The sequence below is a fragment of the Ixodes scapularis genome, unplaced genomic scaffold (genome assembly GCF_016920785.2).
Source record: "Ixodes scapularis isolate PalLabHiFi unplaced genomic scaffold, ASM1692078v2 PGA_scaffold7__128_contigs__length_106722199, whole genome shotgun sequence".
NCBI classification, from domain to species: Eukaryota; Metazoa; Arthropoda; class Arachnida; order Ixodida; family Ixodidae; genus Ixodes; species Ixodes scapularis.
The window spans coordinates 55,400,791-55,421,922 of NW_024609882.1; the positions used below are offsets into that span (position 1 = coordinate 55,400,791).

The window sequence follows — 21,132 nt, forward strand, 5'->3', positions numbered from 1 at the left end:
TGAGCAGCTCGTGAATTGTCTCAAAAATGTCCTCGCCTTTGTTTTAGTTAGTATTTTTGTTGCTTATGGCACAATCTCATTTTTCAATGCCATTCAGGAGATCCATCGCCGCCCTCTTGCTCTCCACATCTGATGGAATGCATAAGTTTGATACTAGTCTTGTCGTTTTCACCACGTGAAAAGTATGGCTGGCGTCGGCATTTACAATGGTGAAGTTTTTGATCCGTGGTACTGGGTTTTCAACAGTGTGCCCTAAAATAAGCCAACCATTCCTTTCAATAGCTCTCCAGACCGCATACTGCTTGCTTCTTATGTGGTCGGCAGGATACTTGGGGTCAGAATCTTATCTTGTCCTTCATCACTGCAAACGGTTCAATGGGGTAGGCCATTAGGCTTCTACCGCTCATAAGTGGAGGCGCATCCTTCGAGCCTCTGGGGCTTCTCTTACGTGTGAGTGATCTGTAGAGAGGTAGACGGGGCACTTGGGAAACCTGCTCGGCAGCGCCTCAGGGGGGTAGGCCGAGATGCTTCAATAGAATCGTGACCTGGGACCCTGTAGCATCATCCGCGTATGACGCATCTCGGAGGATGTCACTCTCCGTCAAATGACGCTCCCCCACCTGGAACACAAATTTGTCTTCGCATTAGTGACAGAAATTTATTAGTATTTTATATTTCGTTCCCGCTTTTCTGACAAAGTACAGATGTCCCGAAAATATATTCGTGCAGAAAGACGCGTGTCCAAATGTGTTCACATGTGTTCACAGCATATACAGAACTGGGGAAAATGTGCGGTTGCCCAGTCGTAGTAATGAAATTAAATGTTTAACAGGGAGCCATTTAAACGGCCACCTGGCACTCCACTCAACGTCTAATCAGTCCGCGAGAGGAATTACACGTGCTCCGTATGAAATGGCTGTCAAAGTACCGATCGCATCTTGAGTTCTCGACGTAAGCTGTTGAACGTAGCCAAATACAACTAACGGGTATTGAGCATATTGAGCCGTTCCTTTAATGACGCCCGACATGATGCCAACCTATGAAAGTCATTCGAATATGCTCAGGCGACATGGAAAGTGACTGAAACTGTAGAAGAGGCAAGCCGAATCGATACAAGGAGGAGTTATTACCTTGCTGTGTTCAGACAGAAGAAGATTTTCCCGGGGGATGGCACTTGTCGACGAATGCCGGAGGTCACCGTCTTGAGGAAACGTAAACACATAGATTTCTACGGTGTTTTTGTAGTTACCTCAAGCATTCCGTAGTGCAACATTTGTTGGGCTTGCCGATCCGCCGAACAAACAACTGCGAGCGTACGGTTTGAAAAAGGCCAGACAGACGGGGCAGAAAGAAACAGTGCGAACAGCTCCGACGGCTGCTCCCTAATTGAACAGCCACGCATGTGCAGCTGCCGGTTAGTGGCGCTCCGCGCCCCACCACCGCCACATTCGCAACGCAACCGCTGGGCTAACCAACGTGCCGACGGGTCGTTGGTATAGCCGACATTCACAGCCGCCTGCCGCCCATGCCATGGCCCCACCCATCCGTCATCTTTGTATTCCGACTCGCAAACGCTGTGGTATCCCTAGCCTATGAGGCGTTGGCTAGTTTCCCTCACCCTCTCCCCGAAATTCCGCTTATGCTGCAGCGTACTCTCCCTCCTCTGCATAATATTATTGGCTAGCTTCTGCAACACCCATAGAACGGAACCCGAGACAAAGTAAATTTGCCACAGAGAAGTTGTTTTACTCTCGCAGACGAACTATTTTACACGATCAACTTATAAGGCCCTCGTATGTATTGGTCTTCTAGCCGTCACTAATTCACTCAGTGAAAGGACCTGATGAGGTGCATGACAATTTGTCATCACATGTTTGTGGAGGAAGTAGACATTTTCTAGTATTTCTTCAGAGATTACAAAGCGTCAGTTTGTAATCTCTGAAGCGTCAAACTCTAATTTGGAAACTTTAGTTTGAACTCGTGTGTTCTGCTTTCGTCTCAAAGTATATAGAAATTGTTTAAATAAATTACAAATTAATTCAGGACAGAAACTTAGGCGTGTTGGTAAAGCACGATTGTTTAAAACGTAGAGCGAAACAGACGGGACGGAAGAAAGGAAACAAACAATCGCTGAACTTCAGTTCTAAGTTCCGCGATTGCTTGTCTCTTTCTTCCGTCCCGTCTGTTTCGCTCTACGTTTTAAATACAAATAAATACTTAAATAATATATTTCAAGTAGCGAACAAACTTTATAAACCTCTTGAAGTAGTTCTTAATTACAATATACTTACATTACATCCCAATACTGAAATAACAGTGAGAGTGCAAGTGAGCTGCATTCGAGGCGTTGTCTTCCTATCACTTTGCATTTCTCTTCCACGTTTTGATGCTTCATAGTTTTCTCGCCCCAGTCTCGGGTAATTTAAAGAAATGGCAATTCCCAATTCTGTTCGGTTCTCATTTACTCATGTCTCAAAATAAGGTTTGTTTCTTTAAATAAATCTATTCCAGCGTCGAAGTTACCAAATTTGTAATCATCTTGTACATTTCAGACATCAGAGTGTGCTCAAATATCAGGGAGTTGATCAACGCCGTGGATTTACATGTACATCTGCTTTAATATTTATTCCACCAAGTACCACAGTTTCATGGATATAAGCAGAATAGGCGGTGTGATTAAGCCCGACAAATAAAGCTATTTGAGTGTGGCGAGCAACTAAAATTTTAACATTTTTTTCTTATGTAAAAACTTACTTGGAAAGCTTCTATTGTATTAAATTCCATAAAACATTTTGGCTTACCTCAAGTTCTTTTAAAAACGTGTCAACGTTTATGTTGTACTTCTTTTCCACGTCCTGTTTAAGAATCAAGTGCGGAAAAAAACATGTCAAAGCCTCACCGCCGGCAAAAAAAGAAATCGCTATCAATTTTTAAATGTTTCAGGGGTGCCCGTACCAGAATTCTCCTATAATGTGAATGGAGGACTAAATAACTTCGTGTAATGAACCAAGAAAGTTCAGCAGATGACGGTGCTGAAAACATTATTTTGCAAGAAGGTCCTCGATGAATCACTGGACACCAGGCGAATATATAAAAGAGTAAGATCAGCTCAGCAATACGTGACTTATTCTTGTTAAGTTTGAAGCTTCCCCAGTTCTCCCAATCTCACAGTCTTCTTCAGCACCAATTAGCGGTACCAGTTTGACGGTTAAATTGGTAAACTGTGCTGTTTTTAGCTTTTTCCAGCGTGAGACATTGGCGTTCTGTGGGCAGTTAGACTTCAGCGGTTTTAAGTAATGTCGGCGTGTATTAGAGCGCAGGTCTTTGGCGCCCGCTTCTGTGTTTCGCTGCGTCGGCGTCGGCGTAACCTCGCTAAATTTAGCAGGGAAATCGATATCACGAGACCTCAAAAACAATTCAAGTCCCCGCTAGATTTAGCGGAAAGGTTCAGTTTTTCCGCTAAATCTAGTGGAGAAATTAAATTTGTTGATAGATGAGGTGACACCAAGTCATATGACGTCATTTTCTCTGCTAAATTTAGCGGGAAAACTGAATTAGTGTTGAGGTCACGTAGCTTCAAATATTTAGCTAAATTTAGTGGGGAAACCGTAGGAGGAGGGTAGGGTAAGGAGGAGAACGACGGGAGGATATGAAGGAGGAGAATGGAAGGGTGCAGCGGAGGAGAAGGAAAGGAGGAGAAGAGGGAGGGGAGGAGGAGGGGAGGATGAAAGGCGGAGGGGAGAGAAGGAGGTGGGGAGAGGAGGAGTTTAAGAGGGAGGAGAGGGGGAGAAGGTACGAAGGGAGGAAAGAGGCATACCCTCTCCTCCCTACCCTTCTCTCCTCCCACTAAAGATAGAGAGAGAGAATAAACGTTTATTGGCGGTCCTTGCTAGTTCAGGACGTCATCTATAAACTCCCGGTATTTTGCTATATGCTTTCCAAGCAAACTCTAGAGTTTGCTTGTAGAGCTCAAGAGCTCAATTAGAGCTCAAGAAGCGCGCTCTAATTTTGCGTCACAGAGATTTGTAAACGTATTTCATTTTTTCGCTATATAATATTCTAATTTTTTGTGGTTAGTACATTAAATAGCTTAACAATTCGTGCATAATCAGTAACAAGATTGTCGCTCTTGCTTAGTTTAAAAAAAATCGTTGTCAGTAAGGGTATCGTTCCCTACGCCTTTGAGATATTACACTAGCATACGGTAAAACATATTTTAAACTAATTTTTATGTCAGTGTTTCAAATAAGCCGAATAAAAATATAAGAATTCGTAAATAAGAGGAGCTTTATAATCCTCGATTTCGAAACTGGTTACTGAACGTCAGGTAAGTTTATAATGAAATAAAATATTTTGCAAAGCACGTGAGTTTGGTTTTTGAAACATCGAACTACCACGAAACGTTGCACAAGATATTGAAAGGATGATAATGAACCTCCGAAAATACGGCAAAGTATTTTGGAACAGCGAGATCATGCAGTGCAAATAGCTAACTGCACAAAAGCGGTCTGTGTAAGAAAAAATGGATCGTTTAAATTTTTTTATATAGTACTATTCTTTTAGATTAATTAAAGAATCAAATTGTGAAACGCCATTCTTGCTTCTCGCCGGCATTAAGCGATTGTGCCAATCAATATCAAATTGCAAGTGCATCGTGATACTTCCTTGCCCTACAAAATGTATCTCTTGACTGATGTTATAAGGTGATCCTGAGACTCACCGGATAGAGTGTTGTCACGGCAACCAAATGTGTTTGCAGGCAATCAAATACTTTTGCTCGATACAACTGCGGGTTCTTGATATGAAAATGTCGTCAAGACGAAAGTGAAGAGAAGGTTGTCAAGAAACATTTCTAGCTTTTTGTCTATTTGGCAAAACGTTCCCAAGTAGCCTTAAAAATGGCACTTAAGCCATTCAAAGGGGGACAACGTAAAAGCTGCGTCATCTAACGGGTTCTTCAACATTAATAAATAAAAAAAACAGCTTGGTCGTACTCTGCAGTATGTAGAATACATTTGCTTGGTAGAGTTCATCGCGCTCGTACATGTGAAGGGTGCATTGTGCTATGACATAGGCTTATGTTAACTTCGGCCTAGTAGTTTTCTGAGAAACAGGGTAAGGATTAGCTAAGAGTTTGGAAGGGCACAATATAGGAAGTTCATAAAACAGGGCCTATACCTTGATTTAAACGACACATGTCAGACACTATGCTTAAAGGGAGTCATGATTGAAGGGTCACCCGCGGCGATGAACCTACTGCCTGCAGGATGTTTGTGCTTGGTAGCCTCTCCACGACGGGGTTCTATATCTTTCACGGTGCACCTATACTCCATGCACCCCTAAGCGGAAAGCACGCTGTTGGTTACCGGCTCTACGTACCAATTGACTTCCTTAATAGGATACCGTGTCTTGGATTAATGAAGAATGGTTCCACTTTGTGACAAAGACTATCACCCGCTTTGAGAACAAGTGAGTCCTGCCGCTTAGGCTTAGAAACTCTAATGGAGTACATCATGTGTATCGTTTCAATGTCTTAGACATTTGTTCAACCTCAAGGCTCAGACTTATATAAAACCGATATAAGTTCTTCTAGTTAAAGCAAGTAGACTGCCGAGCTGATTAAGGATAGACATGGAAACACAAGAGCGAAGGGTCAAAAAGGACGGGCAGACAAGAAATTCTGAAGACAGCTGAATATATTTTTTTTTAAACCACATCCCTCAATATGCCTACAGCCACACAAGGTGAAACACGCTGTCTGAGGTCACACGATAGTGGCGGATAAGACAAAAGGTGGTCGCCATAATTGCGGAGCGGACGTATTTTCGACTGTAGTGGACTTGCGAAGCTAAGCACTTTTTAATCGTATTTTTTTATGTTTAAAGCATAAATGGTGTAGAAGCGGTATATTTAAATAGGGGAAGGGCTAAGGATTTCGGTTAGCTCAGATGGTCGTGTGGGCCATGGGAAGGTAGAGTAAGGTGAATATTTGTGTAGTGTTTTAGCAGACTCCTTTGTGATAGACGTGCGGAATTTTCAGTTGCTAGGCAAAGTGTAGAAGAGGCAGGAAGGTCAAGGGGAACTTGAACTCTGTAGAATGCGGAGTGCAGGTGGCTGTGCTATTTAGAAGAAACTTATTTCGAGAGCTTAGCTGACGCAGAGAAAAATAGCTTATTTTTTCAACTCTGTGAGAAGATCGAGGAAGGCCTTAGAAGATTGTAAGAGTGGAAGGCTAGATTTGAAAAGATATAGAGGGTTCTTAAAGAAGAGCCGCAGAAGCGGGTACTTCCCGAGATACAGGTCGGCGAGTTGGGGGATAGACGGGAAGCTGAAGCAATGTGGCAGGAGCTTACTATGGACTGTAAAGGCAAGCTACAGCAAACTGGATACTGAGCTTAACAAGGAACAGAAGAAAATGAATGAGCATAAAAAGCAGCTGGAGAGGCTCAAGCAGGGGGGTGCGTAGAAGGCAGGGCTAGAAGAGAGGAAAAGGGAGTTTGAGAATGGAGTGGAGCGTCTCTTCCGTGTACTTAAGGAATAGAAGGGAAAAGCAAGGGAGGACAAACAAAGATGGACTAATATCAGGGTATTCTGAAGGTAGAGGTTGAGAAGAGGGTCGACCTAGAATCATTTTGAGATGACATGACGAGGGAGTCAACAGCGATGGCAGTGCCAGAGGTTTAAAGGGCTAGAAAGCAAGGAGCGAGAACTTCCAACTCGAAGGAGATCTGTGGACCTATAGTGAGACAGCGAAAAGCAGAAGTAAACAGCTGAATTATAAGAGCCTAACCTGGTACCGGTGGTAGATGGAAGGTGTAGCAGCGTAGTGACTAGGAGAGGAGGGTCAGCCGTCGGCAGTTAGGAGTGTCCTGGTAATGGGAGTATCTAACATGGCAATGATTCTAGAAGTACTACTAGGCAAGGTGAAAGAGGACTAAAGGTTTCGAGTAAAGGCCCAGCCAGGAAAGTACATGGTAGATGCCATTGAAAAGCGAAGGAGGTATTGTGGGGTGACATAAAGGGGGGAAAACCGACTGTTGATCCACGCAGAACTCAACGACGTAATGAACGGGAGGATCCAGAGCCTGGAAAAACAGATAGAGGCAGGACTGGGTAAACTAAGAGCGGTCAGTGAGAGGGTGCATGTGATAATATGCACTAGTTTATACGGCTCATTCCTTCCCTTTTACTCACTGTGGAATCTACTACAGTTTAGACACAGGTAGGAGAGTGAGAAAGGGCCTGGGTCGGCATGTTAGAGATTTTTTGGGGGGCCGACAGATCCCAGGGGAGACCTGTGCAGATTTAGCTGTACGATATGCACCAGTACCATAGTTTAGGGAGCTCTGGGGTGTGAGTACCGCTCGAGCAGCAGGGAGAACAGTAGGAAGCCCCGTAGATTTCAGGAAAAAACGGCTCAATATAGGCGTGATAAACATGCAGATAGGTAGCAACAAAAATGAAGTGGGAGTGGAGTGCATGGTGAACAATTAGTGGTTGAAAATTTCATAGTAGCAGAAATTCACCTTAGAAATGAAGAGAAATCCCCGTACATACAAGTCTACTCCTGAATGTGATGCAACCGATTGTGGGGGGGAGGGGGGGCGCGAACGGAAAGGCGGAGGTCTAGACATGTTAGTTAAAGGAACAAGACTGAGAGAGAAAGGAGGAAAGCTTCAGATAATGCTTATTGCTGAAAGCTACTGTAACCGGTCATTGCTTTCTTGAAAACAGAAAAGAACTCAAGAAATACAGAACGGTTTACACGAAAATCGAAGGACATAAAAAAAATTGGTCTGAATCTGAAAATAATTATTATATGATACATGGTGGCCACTTCGAAGAACTTGACGGATTCGGAGATAAAACCAAAAGGGTTGCAAGAAAATTTCTGTGAAGCCCTCTACCTAGTGCTAGTTAATGCAGAAACAAAATGTGATGGCAAAATAAAATGGGAACGTAACTACTCACATTTAACAATAAACTACTACAGGGAGAAGGGGAGACGAATCGTGGGGAATAGGCACGAAAATATATTAGGCGGATAATCGAAGTGGCTTTCTCTCAGGTTGAGCACTAGAGGACAGTAGATAGCACTGCCAGCAGCAGTGTAAATGAGGAGCAGAATTGTTTAACAATGGAGACAACAACAAGATAATATGATAAGCAGAATGTAAGGTTCCAGCGGGTAAAGCGACAGGCCCTTGCGACAGGCCCTTGCAACTTACCCATAGAACTCATTAAGAGATTAGGAAAAAAAAAGCAAATTGACATTACGGCATGCGAATAATCAAATAATTATGGGAACAGAGGTACCAAATGATAAGAAAGTAAGTGAAACGAGACCAATATATAAATTCAAAGGAAAAACGACAACATTAAGTTATATCCCACAATAACGGTGACTTCAGCTTCATACAGACTAGCTATACAAATAGTGAAGAGAAGTATAAAGGCATGGGCAGAGTATATGCAAATTCTGGGTGAGCTTAAAAAGGATTCTGAAGAGACAAAAACTGGAGGATAATTTATTTGTCACCACACAATGTATATATATAATAGCAATATTGAACCAACCTCCTTTATGGTTAGCTTATTTAGAAATCAAAGGAGAGTACGATGATGTGAGCCAGGAAAACCTCTAAAGTCAGCTAAAGAGTACAACTTCTATCCTTATTGGTTTAGGTTTCTTCAGCAGGGCTACACAAACTATAATGTAGTTATGACATGCCAAGCCGAAGCTGCACAATCCACAGCAATAAAAAGGGCGCACTGGCAGGGTTGTGTTCTGTCAATTCTACTCCTCATGGTATCTAAGAAAAATAAAAAAGGCAGTAAAGCAGAGCAACTTAGGTTTTGATATTATATAGAAGGAGGAACACATGTAGCACGAGTAATACCAGGACTGATGTATGCGGACGCCACTGTAGTTATGACAGATGACCCAGGAAACGTTACAACAAAAACTAGCTGGAGTATGTGTAGAGAAAGGGGACACCTTGGGAATAAGTGTTAGTAGTGACAAGTCTGGGGTAATGGCGGTTAAGAACAAAAAGAGGGAACTGAGGACAAAACACTTTGTAATAGGCCATGTAAAAAACTGGAATTATTTGGGTGTCTGGCTGACTGAGAGAATGAAATATTAGAGGAACATGAGCAGAATTTAATTCGAAAAGAAAATATAAATTCATCCATTATGAACCTGAAGGCACTATGAACTACAATAGATCTGAAGTGGTTGCAGGCATATGAGAAGGAGTGATTGTTCCAGGACTGTTTTTTTGGCATTGCAGTATTGAGCATTGAACCAGAGGTTCAATCAGGATAAAAATTTGACAAGGAAGCGTACGCAGATTGGAACTGGGAGCACATGTAGGCACACCAAATGAGGGTGTACAGGGGGACATGCTTTCGTCATCCTTTGAGAGCGAAGAGGCCATTAGTATATTGAAATTTGAGGAAGTGTTGTCCGAAATCGCTAATATGCGGTGGGCACAAAATATATTCAAGTATTGATACATGAAAACTTTAAACACGAAATGGAGGAATTGAACTCGAAAGCTTACATTTAAATACGTACACAAAAGTGATGTTGTTGAGCAAACTAATTCGGTGGAATTGAGAGTGAAAGAGCAAGACAGAAAAATGTGGGTGGTAAAAATGGAGGAAAAATCAAATCTAACAATGTACACGTAACAAAAACAGAAGATGATAAAGCAAAATGTGTTTGACAATTCACTTTTTGAAGTTTTTTACCGTTTGAGCCGAGAACGGGAGTTTCGATTTCGAAGGCTAATATGGCTAAATTTCAGGAGACTGGCACATTATGGGCTGCGTACCTTAATGAAAACTAGACACTACAGCACTTGCTTTTGAAGTGCACGGGGCCTCGCTCCGCCCACTCTGAAGGGGTAACATATTTAACCGGGGCCCAGGGTTTCGCTGGCGACAATAGAAGGACATAAAAGAAAAGGACTACAGACACACAGAAGCCATTAGAAGTGTGGAGTAAATTATCAAGAGAAAACTGAATGAGGCCTAACTAACTAGCATAGCAGACGACAGACGGGAAGAGAAAAATTGGGACTCCCTGCCATGTGGCAAAGTCTCTCCCCAGACACCAGTAGGTCCGATGCTGGGGTAACGCTGACAATGTTTGACCAGAGACAAATTGGAAAAAAGGCGAAGGTGATGTTTCTTTTCTTTCTTTTTTTGCCCGATTTCCCAAAGGACATTTCAATTCCCGGAAGGATATCGCACTAAGTGTAATGATAGTTGGGAAGAAAATTTGCATAAAAGGACGGGAAGAATCATAGGTTTGTGTTTTGAGACTTACTCCAGGTGGCTTAAGCTTCCGTATATCCATTAACATGGATCCAACCATCCATGCGGACAAAAGAACGAAAGATCCCGGCGACCGACAAGAAGTCACAAGTTATAAGGACACAAGCAAACCCTGAAAGCCCCAACGCTCTCTCTATTGGCGAACAGTAACACAAAGCATCCAGGATAAGTACTTCCACCACACAATTTCCTCCCGGCCGATGGCCGACCTGAAGAAAATATTCCAAAGAAAAATAAAGAAGATACGGTAATAAAACAACAAAAACCTAAGTGTTAAAAAGATTTCTAATAATGTATGTAACAGCAACGTACATATTGCTAAAACATCCATTATTCCTGGAAATTATCAGTGACTTTTTTACGAGACATTTAAGACGTCTTTTTCCTTGCACATAACCTCAGTGTCTTGCCTCACAACACAATCAGTACACTTGGAGACGTGTTTAAACAACTCGGAAGCCTCGTTCCTATTTGGAACACCTATCTTGTACTCACACAGGGGGTCTTCAATGCCCCTAGCAGTCTGGCCAGCATTTCGAAAACTGCAATCTACGGAGAGGTTGATAACCCCAAGACATATTTCCCACAGGGTGGGGGTTATCCGGGAACGTATGCAGATCTTACTTTTCTGAAAAAGCAACTTCCCTCAAAAGTTCGTCGCAGCAGACGTTAAATAAAGCCCCACAAGATTAAAAAACAAATCAAAAACAAACTATCCTTTCCCCCTCCCCCCCCCCCCTCCCAGGCAAGGGGTCCTTCGAAAGAAAAAAAAAAAGGAGGCGATCGCCTTGTCTACTCTTCAGTTAAACGCATAGACCGGAAGCATGTCGAACTTACCAGATTTGTCGGTTTCTGACGCAACCAAATCCGCACGATCCAGCTCATCCCTCATCTTTCGTACGCAACCAAAAGCTCGACTCTACTACTTAAGAACTGTCTACCACCTTGCTCAGTCTCTTCACCAACTGCTATACAAACGCATAACGCTCAGCAGTAGAATAAACGTGTGCACTACTTCGTGAATATAAGATACAAAATCCACTCGCTGTGCAAAAAAAAAAAAAAACGCATATAAGCGTCTTCTAAAGGGGTAGTTGACAATTCCCAAGAATTGTGGCTGTCCTTATTAAAATGTTCCTTAAAGGAATGTTTTAATAAGGACCTCATCGAACCTTATTAAAACGTTCCTTAAAGAGTAACTGCAAAAAAAAAAGTTTTTTTAAACAGCCTAATTGAAACAAGCATGTCAAAAAACTATTTTTTCGCGAGGAAAAAATTCATTTTTTACAGCAATTTTTATTCCGTAAGACTGTTTTTAGTTTGCTGCTATTTCGCCCGTTTTAAATCGCGCGCCACGAAGTTGAGATTCCGAGACGTTGGATCCTAATCGGCAGCTATACTTCTCATTGGCTAAGAGTTTGATTGACAGCTTAGATCTTCGTTGTTAAACCTTTGTTATATGTTGCAAATTCCTTTTGAGCGGCATATTTTTTTTTGTTTAAAGAATAACCGATGTGATGAGAGTTATAATTCTTTACAAAAATTTACAAGACAGGCACTTCAGTTTGGATTCATACCATAACAAGCGAAAGCTTCGCCATTTTTTCATGGCCGCCGAAGTCTCCACTACCGCCTGTCTCGCGTACGTCAACTAATCGTTCCGCCGAAGTGATCAGTGTTTCATGCTGACCCAGGTGCTTGAGTGAGACATCTTGAAGTGAAGTAGTGTGTGTTTAGCAGCTGTCGCAGATGTTAGTAATTGGAAGCGATGCGGGGTTTTGGCTTTCATATCGCGGTTCTTTCGTTTTCCTCTTTGCTTGCTTACCGTGTTTTTTTTTTTTTTTTTGCGCTTGCAAATGCTGACTTTTCGGAGATGTCAGATGAGGAATCCCGACTGCGAGCCTTCAGCAGCCATGTCGCCCCGAAAGGAATGCCATTTGGCTGGAGGTAATTGAGCTTTCGCGTAGCGACAAACGTGTGTCCAGTTACGTTCTTGTCACATCGCTCCGGAGGCCGTCGAGATTCGCACCGGGTGCATCAAACATCCGCGACCAGACACTGCTGTTACGTAAAAAACCTGGCACAGCCAGGTGATTACGTAATAGCTGTCCGCAGAAGCCCTTGGACGTTCGAATTCTGCGTTAGCCGACAGATATTTTTTTCTCGGCTTTCGAACCATCTTACGTAAATTGTTGGAATGAATATGTACTGTTATAGTAAATCTTGGCTTGTGATCGCGGCTTTGTAGATTATCGTATTCGTTTTGTTGTAGAGACGCTAGCAACGGGCATAACACAATCGATTGCATATTCCGCATACCTTACAAAAGCACTTCCCAAGTCACCTTGCAAAAAGCACGAAACACGGATTCCGCACCGCCCCTACTTCCCAGACTTTTACCTGCTTTAGAGCAGTGTGTACCTGCTAGTAGCTGTGTCTACTAAAACTTGAAACTAGGGGCAGTGCCAGAGAGCAAGGAGACTGTCGTATCCGCGTAGTAAGGAGACACTACAGCCCGAGTACTCGTTGGTATATCTTACAGGACATCAGAGTCTGGCTTCCGCCATCAGTCGCTCGCAGTTCTATGAGTTCGCGTGCTCAAAGGTCACGCGACCCTCGCAGGCAAAACGATCTTCTTCTGTTCATGCGCGAGCGGCGCCGCGCTAGACATCACACTCCTTCCCCCTCAGATGCCGTCGCCGTATCTTTGAGAAGGCCGTTTTTGACGTTGAGGCCTAGACAAACCCGTTGTTATAACCGCGTCTGGAACAGGAAGGATGTCCGATTGAGCGTCTGGGGTATCTTGCTCTTCGGTTGGTGCAGGTCCCTCAATGGTCGGCATGGTCCACTGTGCTGGCGCAGCTTGTAGGTCATTATTAATATTTCGTGTTGCAGAGGATCCCGTGAGCAATTTTTCCGAAGAGTCTGTTATGGGCTCGGGAGCAGTGGGGTGGGCTCGGGAGCAGTGGGCTCGGGAGCAGTGACGACGACATGGCTCTCATGCCGCGTTTCTGCATTTCGCAGGAAATCCTGGCGTTTTTCCTGCTCTGGTTTTTACCCCTGGCTTCTGCTTCGACCGGGATCTCGGTTCCGCTGATGTCATCGTCTGAGATCAGCAGCCACGTGTGCCTCTTCAGCAGCATCACCTTGGATCGGCCGTCTCGGATACTCCCAACCTTCAGCACAACGGCGTCAGCAACAGTGACATCAGTTCCCGTCCCCTACTTAAACAGCATGCCACGCGAACACTACTCCAGTGGGCTCGGGTGCAGTGACGACGACATGGCTCTCATGCCGCTTTTCTGCATTTCGCAGGTGTGTAAACAATTTTCACTCTACGCTAAAAAATGCGACAATCGTTGCCTTCTTTTGCTCCCGAGCCCAGGAGAGCTGAGTGATATTGCTTGTGATTGTTTTTCGATGGTGTTATTGTTGTTGCGCTCCGGCGACGTCGAGACGAATCCGGGCCCTCTTACTCGTTCAGAGGCTGCTCTTGAGGTTGAATCTCTACCTGATGAGCCCTCCGAGCAGATGTCTGTTATTTTTAACCTTCTGAAAGACCTTCAGGCCCGCTCTATTCATTCGGCAAAAAGTCAGGCTGAATTGGTCGCCGACGTAAAGTCAATAAAGGCTGGTCAGAAAAACATAGAAACTAAAATCGGTCACATCCAGCAAAGGTTGGATACCTTAGAAGAAAAAACAAAAAAACTTGACAGTTTAGATCAAGATTTGACCGGTGTGTTGGGTTCCGTGAAAGTCTTGACCAGCCAGCATGACTCTTTACAGTCGCGGCTAGACGAACTGGAGGACAGGTCACGGCGCGACAACCTTATATTTCACGGAATTCCTGATTCTCGTGAATCATGGCAACAATCGGAGGAACAATTGCAGAAATTTCTTGCGGGAACTGTTGACACCCTTTCGGGCGGTGCAATTGAGCGTGCTCGTCGTTTAGGGTTCTACTCGGCAAATAAATGTCGCCCCCTCATAGTTAAATTTTCAAGCTACAAAATAAAAGACAGCATACTTTCCGCACGCTCCAACTTGAAAGAAAAGAACATCAATGTTAGCGAGGATTTCTCTCCTGCTACGCGTTACGTTCGGAAAAAAACTAATTGAGTTTGCTAAAAATCAGCCAGAAGCACCACCGTTTCAGCTTCGCTATAACAAACTTGTCATAAATAGGAGGCAGTACACGTATGACACTGCAACTGAAAGCGTGATACGACTTGCGTCAGATCATACCCCTGATAACCAACAGCCCAGTCTGCCGACAGATGGTCTGAGATAAGAAAACGCGAGGTGCAGTGGACGAATTTTATCTAATGTTTCGGTACTTTTTTCTAACATTCGGAGCGTTATTAACAAGCGTGATTCCTTAACTTCTGCAGTAAATAGCTGTAGTGCTGACGTAATAGTGCTAACTGAAACCTGGCTGCACTCTCAGTTCCGTGATCATGAAATTTTCCAAGACGCACATCGTTTTTCTGTTTATCGCTGTGACCGCATAACCCGTCAGGGAGGCGGTGTTCTTTTGGCGATATCTAAAGAATTTCCATATCAGTGTATATATATGTCCCCAGTGACTTAGAGATTGTGTGGGCTATCATGGAAGTGGGCCACCAAAGAATTTTCATTGGTGTTTGCTATCGCCCCCCCCCCCCCTATTTCGTCTAGTTTTGTAAACGATCTACACGATGTAACCAACCTTGTCAGAACTCGCTATCCCACGTTACCTTTATTTTTGTTTGGTGATTTCAACATTCCAAATATAACATGGGGTGGCGGGACACCCAGTATGGCCCCCTTTTCCACCTTAGCTAATGAATTTTTAGAAATGTGCTCTGTCTTTTCATTCACACAACTCGTGAAACAACCTACCAGAACAACCTCATATGTCGCAAACGTCCTAGATCTCATACTAACACTTCAGCCCGATCTTGTATCTGACATCAGTTATTTACCCGGCCTGAGCGATCATTCCCTGCTATCACTACACATAAACCTGTCGCGCCATTAAAAAAGTGAAAACTATTCGAAACTACAGGAATGCGAAGTTTGAAGCCATTAATTCTGAATTATCCGTGTTTCTTGATATTTTTTTGAAGGATTTTGATAAACGTAGCGTACAAAATAACTGGGATATGTTTGTAACCAAGGTTAATGCTCTAACGAATAAGTACATCCCTACTCGCACTATTATCTCTAACAGTAACGCACCGTGGTTTAACGTTCGCATTAAACGTCTATCTAACAAAAAAAAAAAACGACTGTTCAGGTCAGCTAAACTTTCTTCAAACGATGCGCGCTGGGACGCATATCAGCTTGCTTAGGAATACGTAACAGCGATAAGAGAAGCTAAAGCAGAGTATCTTCAAAATACTTTGCCAGTCATGCCAACAACTGACACAAAAAAGTTTTGGCGTGTTATTAACCCAAAAGATAATAACGATATCACCCTCGTCAACACTGATGGTAATGTCATTCCCTCTAATCAATGTGCCATCGTTCTTAATGATATATTTTCACGCAATTTTTCCGTAACTACAGACGTCCCATTGCCTAATATAAACTCATGTGATTACCTTGCAATGTTTCCTGTTAATATTGATCCCAGTGGTGTTGAAAGCGTAATTAGATAACTCAAACAATCTTCTGCCCCTGGTTGCGATTTAATTGACCCAAAATTTTTAAAAAGTACCAGTGTTTATTCTATCATTTTATCAAAAGTTTTCCAACAGTCCCTTGAAGATGGTTATCTCCCTGCTGAGTGGAAGGTGGGAGAGGTTGTTCCACTCCACAAATCAGGTAACAAGAATTCTCCCCTTAATTATTGACCCATCTCGCTCACATGCATCCCGTGTAAAATTTTTGAGCACATTCTGTTTTTTAACCTCGCTAACTTTCTTGAATCGAACTCATTTTTCACACCTTCACAACACGGCTTCCGTAAAACTTATTCGTGCGAAACTCAATTGGTATCTTTCACTCATAAACTAAACGCCATTCTTGACCGATCATCACTTGCTGACTGCATATTTTTAGACTTTTCGAAAGCATTTGATAAGGTGTGTCATAATCTTTTACTTCTTAAATTAAGTCAGCTTAATCTCTATTCCAAACTTCTTATATGAATCGAATACTTCCTCATTAACCGTTCTCAGTTCGTTTCAGCTAACAGCCTCACATCTCCCCCAAGTGGCGTCCACTCCGGCGTGCCCCAAGGCTCTGTGCTTGGCCCTCTCCTTTTTCTTATCTACATTAATGACCTCTCTTCTTGTGTTTCTTCCCATATTCATTTGTTTGCAGATGACTGTGTAATTTTCCGGGAAATTTTATGTGATAACGATATAACCACTCTTCAATCTGTAACGCCATCTCTGTATGGTGCAAAACATGGTGCATGAAACTAAATATTAACAAATGTAAACTTATGCGTGTCTCTAGAAAAAATATTAACTCGCCCGTCTACTCTCTTAATAATGTGCCTTTAGACGCCGTATCTTCTTATAAGTACCTTTGTGTGCACATTTCATCGAACCTAACTTGGAGCGTTCACACCTTGTACGTCATTAATAACGCTAACCGCATGTTGGGTTATCTTCGACGTAACTTTTCTCAAGCACCTTCATCCCTAAAACTACTACTCTACAAGGTCCTCATTCGCTCTAAACTCGAATATTCCGTTTCAGTTTGGGATCCAAGCCACGAAAACTTGATATACTCACTTGAAATGGTTCAACATAATTCTGTTCGTTTCATATTGTCTAAATATAATAGAACTGCAAGCATCAGTACAATGAAATCTAACCTTGATCTGCCATTCCTAACATCCCGCCGCAAAATCTCTGATCTTTGTCTCTTTCACAAACTGTTTCTTCATCCCTCCTTGCGCGCCGAACATATTTTACCCCCCCAATACATCTCATCTAGATTAGATCATGTTCATAAAGTCGGGATTCCATCGTGTAGAACTAATGCTTTTTTTCAGTCATTCTTTCCTCGCACATCAGTGGAGTGGAATGGCCTTCCCGCCCCGACAGCAACAATCAAAGATCCCCAGCAGTTCAAGAACGCCATAGCTAACATTGTATAAATAAGAGTCAATTTACTGCACTAATAACCACTGCATTTTTTAACTTTATACTTATACATTGTACCCACTGCCCTCTCTAATGCCTTTGGCCCTGAGGGTATCTGAAATAAATAAATAAATAAATAGTGTTCCTTATGTGGTCTTCATGTCGCCGTACCGTACCTTGTTCTGTTTTGATGATCCAAGAACGAGATCCCCGTCTTTTTAATACGGTTCCTCGGATCCACGATGGCTTTCCAGCAAAGTTTTTGATATACACTTCTCGGTTAGCCGAAATATTTCTTGGGGACGTAGTTGACTCCAACGTCTCCTCATCCCTCCCTCTGGCTTGCGGATGTAGTAGAGTGATTGCGGTTGACAACTCACGACCAAACATTAGCATAGCCGGAGTCTTTCCTGTCGTGAGACTAATCGTTGTATGCTGTTTCAGTAGAAATCGGGAAAGTCGGCACGATAAACTTCCTGTCTTGTCCTTAGACAACGCCTGTTTGGTTTCATACACCATCCTTTCCGCTTGACCATTGGTCGCCGGATGATACGGAGCACTTGTGACATGACGAATTCCGTTATCTTTAAAGAACTGTTCGGTCTCGTCTGACACTAATGACGTACCATTATCGCTAACAAGCTTGCGTGGTACACCGAACGTTCTGAACAAGTTACGAAGTTCCTGAATCAGTGAGCTGGAGTTGATACTTTTCATTTGACGAACTTCCAGCCATTTACTGAAGGCGTCAACTGCTATCAGCAACATTTTACCTTCAATGGGACCAGCGAAGTCGATGTGCAGTGTATCCCATGGTCTCGATGGTCGTTGCCATTCCGGGGATGGTGCATTAGGTGGTGCCCGTTGGTGCTCTTGGCAAATGCTGCACGCCCTTGCCTTGGCTTTGATGTCTTTATCCACTCAGGCCACCAAACGTAACCTCGGGCAGCTGCCTTCATTGTCACTATGCCTCGGTGTCCAGCGTGAAGCAAGTCGAGTACTTGAGCTCTTTCTGTACTAGGAATCACCACTCTTATACCTCGGGTCAAGCAACCGTTGAGCGTCGAAGGTTCGTTGGCGATACTTTTGTAGGCCCCGCACTCGTCCTTGTTTAACTCTCCTAGTCTGCCGTGCTGTATGGCCTGGTAGACGAGTGTTAGAACTTTGTCTTGTTCAGTGAGCGCTGCAATGCGTTCTGGACAGAGTTGTGGAATTGGCGAGCAGGCTAACATTAGCAGGTCACCAGGTGAGCAGGGTTCGTCGACACGAGCAGGTAGAGGCAGCCTGCTCAGAGCGTCTGCGTTTTGGTGTGCCCGTCCCCGTCGGTATCTCAACTCGTAGTCATACGCACTTAGCTTGATGCACAATCGTATCATACGCGGGGATAAGACTTGTGGTATCGGTTTTGTGCCTCCAAGTATGCCCAAAATGGGTCGGTGGTCCGTGTAGATGGTTACTTGTCGTGCAGCGATGTATTCGTGGAAGTGACATACTGCATAGACGATAGCCAACCCTTCCTTATCAAGCTGAGAATAGTTTTTCTCCGCAGCCCCTAGTGTTCGTGACGCAAAAGCCACTGGAGCCTCACGTCCCAGAGCGTCTTTCTGCGCAAGTACTGCTTCCACGCCCTAAGGAGACGCGTCGCAGGAAAGGAGCAGGGGTTTGTTTTCATCATAGTGCACAAGGACCGTGCATTTTGTACTAGTTCTTTGAGTTTTTGGAATGCTTGCCGGTGAATGTCTTTCCACAACCAAGGAACATTCTTCTCAAGGAGCTTGTACAGGACTGATGCGACTGCGGCTCTGTTCTCAAGGAAGCGGTCATAAAATGCGAGCAACCACAGAAAGGCTTGCAGCTCGGTTTTTCCTGTTGGCTCTGGAGCATCCATAATTGCTTGCACCTTGTCCGCAGTCGTGTGTACCCCTGAAGCGTCAATCCTGTGTCCTACGAATGTAGCTTCGGTGACTGCGAACTTGCATTTTTCTTTTTTCAACTTCAGACCGGTGCTGCCTAGCTTCGATACCACTTGTTCCAGGCGTTCAGCGTGTTTTTCCTTGGTCACTCTACTGATGAGAATATCATCAAGGTATACGCTTATTCCGTCGATGCCAGTGAGGGTCGTTTCCATCATCCGCTAAAAAATAGCGGGCGCTGCTGAGATCCCGAACGTAAGTCGCGTCACCCTGTACAGTCCTTTCATCGTGTTGATTGTCAGTACTGCTGCCGTATCGTCCGTTACCTTTAGCTGCTGGTATGCTTGGCACAAGTCCAGCGTTGAGAAAACAGTTCCTCCTTTGAGGTTCGACAGCACTTCTGTTGTGGGTAGCGGATAGCTGGTTTGTTTTGATGCGGCGTTTACCGTGCTCCGGTAGTCGCCACAAAGTCGGATGGCTCCGCTCTTCTTTCGGACGAGTACCAGCGGCGTAGCCCATGCAGAGTGTTGGACTGGCTCAATTATTCCCTGACTCTGCAGCTGTTGGAGCTCATCTGCTACCGCTGACCGGAGCGCAAAAGGAACCGGCCGAGCTTTGCAAAATTTCGGTGAAGCTCCTTCCTCTAGCTCCAATTGTACTGGAGGTCCCGTGTATCCAGAGATGTCGTCCTTGAACACATTAGGATGTTGTCGAAGGACTTCCTCCACCTCTGGTGGTGTGGTCTCATGCTGCACCTGGTTGATTCCTTTCACTCGGATGTGAAGCGCGTCGAGCCAATCCCTTCCCAAAAGGCTGCAGCCAGATCCTTTCATCACCAAAAGTGGCAGGAGGTAATCTTTTGACTTGAAGCGTACCCTTGCTTGAAGTGAGTCAAGAAGTTTTAGGCCTTCACCGCTCCAAGTGTAGAGTTCCAAGTCGTCTTTCGTGAGCTTGGGTGGATGTTTGGGCCAAGTTGAGCGAAATGTTTCTTTGCTGATCAACGAACATGCAGCGCCAGAGTCGACTTCGAACTGAAGTGGCTTACCCTGAATCTGAAGGGAAACATGGAACTTCGGAACGCCCCCTGGCGTGTGTAACTTGTTCAATTCGTAAAAGGAACATCTAGATGAGCACGTTGGCTGGCTCACCACTTCAGCCGCTGCAACATTGTGGTTAGTTTTCTTGTCAGCTGGTTTGCCTTGCTGCTTTTTCTTCGCAATGCATGCTTTTTCGATGTGTCCAAGCTTTTTGCAGTAGCGACACTCTGTATTTTTGAATCGCCATCCCTGTGGGTCATGCTGACCTGTGCATCAATAGCACTGTCGATTGCTGCGTGAAGCAGCGTCGTTATTTGCTGCCCCTGTCTTGTTGATCTGGAGGTCTTCCTTTTTCTTGATGCTTTGCTGTTGTTTCGAGGCACTCTCTGCTCGGATGGCGATATCAAAGGCACTCGAGATCGTTAAATCTTTTTTTGCGAACAGGCGCTGCTGCAGAAGCTCGTCGCAGATGCCGCAGACAAACCTGTCACGCAACATCACGTCCAACGGCAGTTTGGTGTCCCGTTGTGGCGTTGCTGGTTGTCCAGCCGTAGCCGCTGCACCGGATGCCTGTTGCGAAGTTGGTTGCTGCGATGCCGATTGTGGCGCCGTCGTTGATGTAACACGCGTAGTTGCGGAAGCCAGGATGCCGAAATTACAGTCACCCGCCAGATGTTTGAGCGCCGCAACGTAGCTGTTGATCGACTCGTCCGGTAGTTGGTCTCGCCGTTGAAACTTGTACCGGCTATAGAGCTC

General features: G+C 44.2%; 1 pseudogene; it reads right to left on the reverse strand.

Annotated features, from left to right (window-relative positions):
* Positions 1-506: 506 nt before the first annotated feature.
* LOC120848985 overlaps positions 507-21,132 on the reverse strand; it is a 101,405-nt pseudogene continuing 80,779 nt past the window's right edge.